Source organism: Triticum urartu, chromosome 4, assembly GCF_003073215.2.
Source record: "Triticum urartu cultivar G1812 chromosome 4, Tu2.1, whole genome shotgun sequence".
In the NCBI taxonomy this organism is placed as follows: Eukaryota; Viridiplantae; Streptophyta; class Magnoliopsida; order Poales; family Poaceae; genus Triticum; species Triticum urartu.
This window is the reverse complement of record NC_053025.1, coordinates 196,201,780-196,207,716: the sequence shown is the minus strand read 5'-3', so window position 1 is coordinate 196,207,716 and position 5,937 is coordinate 196,201,780.

Sequence of the window (5,937 nt, the reverse complement as noted above, 5' to 3'; positions counted from 1 at the left end):
GCGGAGTCACCCTCAAGAACTCTCTAGTTCTTCTTCTTTTGGATCCACATCATCTTGATGGGAATCCTTGGAGTTGTAGTCGTACTTGATGAAGTGGAACTTGAAGTAGTCTTGGGGATCCACTTGACTAAGGTCTTAGGAGCTTCTTCAAATGCATCAATTTCCTCTTGAAGCTTGTCCTTGCCTTTTTGCTTGTAGTCTTGTGGTGGAAGATCATCTTGAGCTTGTGTCCCCTTGAAAGAAGTATCATACTTCTCTTGTTGAGGGACAAACTTTGTCTTGGGGTATTGATCTTCTTCCCACTCAACTCCATTGGCATTGAACTTTCGTTCAAAACCAACACCTTGATTCTTCCGGTGCATTCCTTGCTTGCGCACAATTTCCTCGAATTGCTTACTCCCGGCAAGGCTTTTGTACACTCCTTTCTCTATAATTCCCTTCAATAAGCTATTTTCTTGCTCAAGTGTAACTTGGCTAAGAGAATCATTAGTGGAATCAAGAGAACTACTAGAAGCAACAATATTGGATTTAACATGATCATTGTTACTACTAGAGGAAGAATCTTTCTTGTTACTAGACTTGACTTGAGGCATGTAAGTGGATAAGAGTAAACGCTTGGCAATGTAAGAAGAACTTTTCTTGCGGAAATCATCATTAATTGCCTTTAAGAACTCATGCTCTTGCTCAAGATTGAGCTTTTCAAAGCGTAATTTCTCATGAGCTCTTGAAAGTTCTCGATGATCTTCGATGATAGTTTCATGAGCTAACTTAAGAGTGTTTAGTTCTTTAGTTAGAGCCTCAATCTTCTCCTTATCATTGTCATTCGTTTTATCTTGATTAGCATGATTAATTGGTCTTTCATCATAATATTCATCACTAGAGTTGTCACCAAGCAAATCATCACCTAACAAGTCATCTTCATCACTATTGAAATCAATATACTTGGGGTGTGTTACCTTAGGACCTTTGGCCATGAAGCATCTTCCAATTCCTTCATTTGGTGAGTCAAATATGTCGTAGGAGTTGGTTGACACAAGTGCTAGACCGGCAACACCTTCATCTTGAGTATCTTCGGAGTCGGAGTGATAACTTCTCTTGGAGTGGCTGTCGGAGTCGGAGCCGGATACCCATTCACCAACATGAGCTTGATGTCTTTGTCTTGTGTAGATCCTTGATGATTTTTCCTTCCTTTCCGAATCCTTGCTTCTCCGTGAATATCTTCGTTCATAACGATCATCTCTACTCCTTCTCTCTCTTGGTGGTGATTCTTTGCTTCTTCTTCTTGGAGAATCTTCTCTTCTCTTGTAGGGAGCCGTACACTCATTGGAATAGTGTCCGGGTCTTCCACAATTGTAGCAGTTTTGCTCTCGACTAGAAGATCTTTTGTCATTGTAGGACCTTGACTTGAAGCTTCTATCTTTGCTTCTACTCTTGTAGAACTTGTTGAAGTTCTTCACCATTAAGCTCAATTCTTCATTGAAGTCTTGTTTCTCACTTGATGATGTAGGGGCTTCACATGAGGCTTTATAGGCACCACTTGATTTGTTGTGAAGTTCCTCTTTATCCTTAAGTGACATCTCATGAGCAACAATTCTTCCAATCACCTCCGTTGGCTTAAGATCTTTGTAATTGGGCATCATTTGGATCAATGTGCACACGGTATCATATTTTCCATCCAAGGCTCTTAGGATCTTCTTGATGATGAATCTATCGGTCATCTCTTCACTTCCTAAGCCGGCAATCTCATTTGTGATGAGAGCAAGCCTAGAGTACATTTCAGCGACACCTTCACCATCCTTCATCTTGAACTTGTCAAGTTGGCTTTGAGGCACATCCAACTTGGATTCCTTGACGGAGTCGGTACCTTCGTGCATATCAATCAAAGTGTCCCAAATTTCCTTCGCATTCTCAAGACGGCTGATTTTGTTGAATTCTTCGGGGCACAATCCGTTGAAGAGAATATCACAAGCTTGAGCATTGTATTACAACATCTTCAACTCATCCGCGGTAGCTTCACGGTTTGGTTCTCTCCCATCAAAGAAGTCACCTTGCAAACCAACACACACAATAGCCCAAACGGCAGGGTTATGTCCAAGAATATGAATTTTCATTTTATGCTTCCAACTAGCAAAATTAGTACCATCAAAGTAAGGACCTCTACGGTGATAATTTCCCTCGCTAGACGCCATACTCTCCTAGGTTGTGAAACCAAGGCTATGACCACCAAAAGCTATGGAGATCAAGCAAATGGAGACAAAGGCTCAGATACCACTTGTAGGATCGAAAGTATGTCTAGAGGGGGTGATTAGACTACTTGACCAAATAAAAACTTAACCTTTTCCCAATTTTAGTTCTTGGCAGATTTTAGCTATTTTAGGACAAGTCAAGCAATCATCACATAATTCAAGCAAGCATGCAAAGAGTATATTGGCAGCGGAAAGTAAAGCATGCAACTTGCAAGAATGTAAAGGGAAGGGTTTGGAGAATTCAAACGCAATTGGAGACACGGATGTTTTTCCCGTGGTTCGGATAGGTGGTGCTATCCAACATCCACGTTGATGGAGACTTCAACCCACGAAGGGTAACGGTTGCGCGAGTCCACACAGGGCTCCACCCAAGGGTAACGGTTGCGCGAGTCCACACAGGGCTCCACCCACGAAGGGTCCACGAAGAAGCAACCACCCACAAAGGGTCCACGAAGAAGCAACCTTGTCTATCCCACCATGGCCATCGCCCACACAGGACTTGCCTCACTAGCGGTAGATCTTCACGAAGTAGGCGATCTCCTTGCCCTTACAAACTCCTTGGTTCAACTCCACAATCTTGTCGGAGGCTCCCAAGTGACACCTAGCCAATCTAGGAGACACCACTCTCCAAGAAGTAACAAATGGTGTGTAGGTAATGAACTCCTTGCTCTTGTGCTTCAAATGATAGTCTCCCCAACACTCAACTCTCTCTCATAGGATTTGGATTTGGTGGAAAGAAGATTTGAGTGGAAAGCAACTTGGGAAGGCTAGAGATCAAGATTCATATGGTAGGAATGGAATGTCTTGGTCTCAACACATGAGTAGGTGGTTCTCTCTCAAAACATATGAGTTGGAATGGTGTGTGTGTTCTGATGGCTCTCTCATCGAATGAGAAGGAGGTGGAGGGGTATATATAGCCTCCACACAAAATCCAACCGTTACACAGTTTTCCAATCTCGGTGGGACCGAATCAATAAACTCGGTCGGACCGAAAATGTAAACCTAGTGACCGTTAGAGATTTTCGGTGGGACTGACATGCAACTCGGTAGGACCGATATGGTTAGGGTTTGGGCATAACGTAATCTCGGTGAGACCGATTACACAAACTCGGTGAGACCGAATTTGGTAATTAGCTAACCAGAGAGTTGGTCAGGCAAACTTGGTGGGACCGATTTGCTCTTTCGGTGAGACCGAGTGGAACTCGGTGAGACCGAAAAGTTACAAAGGGGAAACACTGAGTTTACATTGCAATCTCGGTGGGACCGATTCGCTCTTTCGGTGAGACCGAAAAGTTACGAAAGGGAAACAGAGAGTTTGCAACCCCATCTCGGTGAGACCGAGATCCCTATCGGTAGGACCGAATTGCTAGGGTTTGGCAGTGGCTAATGACAAGTGAAAACTCGGTGGCGCCGGATAGGAAGAATCGGTAGGACCGAGTTTGGCTTAGAGTTTAGGTCATATGTGGATATGGGAAAGTAGTTGAGGGTTTTGGAGCATATCACTAAGCACATGAAGCAAGAGGCTCATTAAGCAAACACCTCATCCCTCCTTAATAGTATTGGCTTTTCCTAAAGACTCAATGTGATCTTGGATCACTAAAATATAAAATGAAGAGTCTTGAGCTTTTGAGCTTGAGCCAATCCTTTTCCTTAGCATTTTGAGGGTTCCACTTTCACATCCATGCCATGCCAATCATTGAGCTTTCCTGAAATAATCATCTTGGAATAGCATTAGCTCAATGAGCTATATGTTGTTATGAATTACCAAAACCACCTAGGGAAAGTTGCACTTTCAGGGTACAAGTCAAAGGAGACCAAACCCTCAAGAGTTCATCGCAAGGAACACCCATGAGCTACAAGAGTCCAGAGTCATGCGCGGCAGCCGCCTGTTACCTGCCGTGGCCCCACATCCAGGCGAGGATGGGGGACTGCTCGTCCGCGTCGACGTACCAGGGCTCAACCGAGCTGCGTCCCAGGAGCGCCTATGGCCTTCGGCCGTAGGGCGCTGCGAGGGACCACCTCACAGCTACGTTCGCATGCCCTTCGGCCTACCGAGCACGGTCGCCGCACATCAGCGCCTGTTGAGGAGCATTCTGGAGGATCAGGAGGTCAGGCATCGCGCGGTCCTGGCGGAGGTGGCGATGGTCCCCGAAGACCTGCACGCGCCACCGGAGCCTCCCGAAGCCCCTGGGCTTGGGGGCTCATGAGGGTCGACGTCTTCACCGCGCATCGCTCACTTCCTCGGCATCACTTCATCTTCAACAGCACCAGATGACATCTTTCAGAGTTCTACTTTTAGCTGGGAGCGCCCACAGGGCTGCACCATTCCCAGGCCGCGTGGGTCCGTCCCCGCAGCATGTATCCATTTTGTTTATGCTCTTTACTTACCTTGTTGGGGGCGGCCCTCAGGCTACATCATCCCCACGCCGCTCGGGCCCGACCCAGCGGCGGTTGCTTTTACCTGTGCTTGCTTGAAATTGGATTTCCTCCTATCTGCTTAACATACCTGACCTAATCACCTGCTCGATCGACGCCTATCTGAAGATCCACTCGCTCTGGCATGGCGCGTGCGCACGGGTCCGTCCCTGCAGCGTTAATAAACCTGAGTGGTCGAGCTCTGGCCGCGGCAGCCCCGCACGGCGCCACCTCACCAGGCCCTCAGTGCCCTGACCGCTCCCTCGGAGTGACCATAGGTTGGCCGGCGACCGTAACGACAGGCCTTGTTTCCCCTCATGATTGGTGTGCAGGACCTACTCCAGGAGCAACGTTGGGGGCATCGTGATCTCTCTCTCCCCCTCTTCGGCACGGACCGCTTGCACGTTAAAGGGGGGGTACCTGAGCATCGCGACTCATGGCCTCCTACTGGCTCTCCAGCCCTCACCCCCTGGCCTTGACCCACGGCATCGCGACCTGTCATACCAGCGGCGGCTGAGCTTGCTCGAGGGCCGGGACCTGAGGACGTAGAGCGTTAAGGAAAGTGCGGGGGAGTGGGAAGAAGCTCGCGAGGGCCTAACCCAGCAGTACCTCAGCCACCGCCTCTCGGGTCGGGCGCCTCTCCGAGGAACTACGTCAAACGCACAAGATAAGTCGCGCCCTCGCAAGGGCTAGACCAACACAGCGCTAAATCCCCACCCAGTGCAACTCTTTCACGGCGACGCTACCTTCCTTTCTCACCCAGCAAGGATTGCTTGAGCGCTAAAGGGGACCTCCCGAGCATCGCGACTCGGGGGCTCTTACCGGACCTGGGGCCGCTCACCTCCTGGCCTTGACCACAGCATCGCGACCTGGCATACCAGCGACGGCTGAAGCTTGCCTGGGGACTGGGACCTGTCAGCGTAGAGCGCCAAGTCCTCGTGAGGATAGAAAGGGGGAGCTTAGCCGGAACAGAACGGACACCTCACGCCAATTCATATTAAGGATATAGTATTTACAAAACGCACGGTAGACGCCTTACATACCCCCGGCGGGTGTTGCTTTAATTCCTCGCAGGGAACAAAAGGTGCTAACCCTAAGGGACGCTACTTGATAGCACCTCCCCAAGCGACGCCATCATCAACAGTGGGCTGCCCAGTGACGGCGCCAATCCCATCCAGATCAGTGGCGTCGGCGGCCCGATGCAGCTGCCCCACTCCGAGCGCGGCGCGAGCTCGGAGGCTCATAGCTGTCGTCGCTCGTCTCCGGGGTCGCGAGG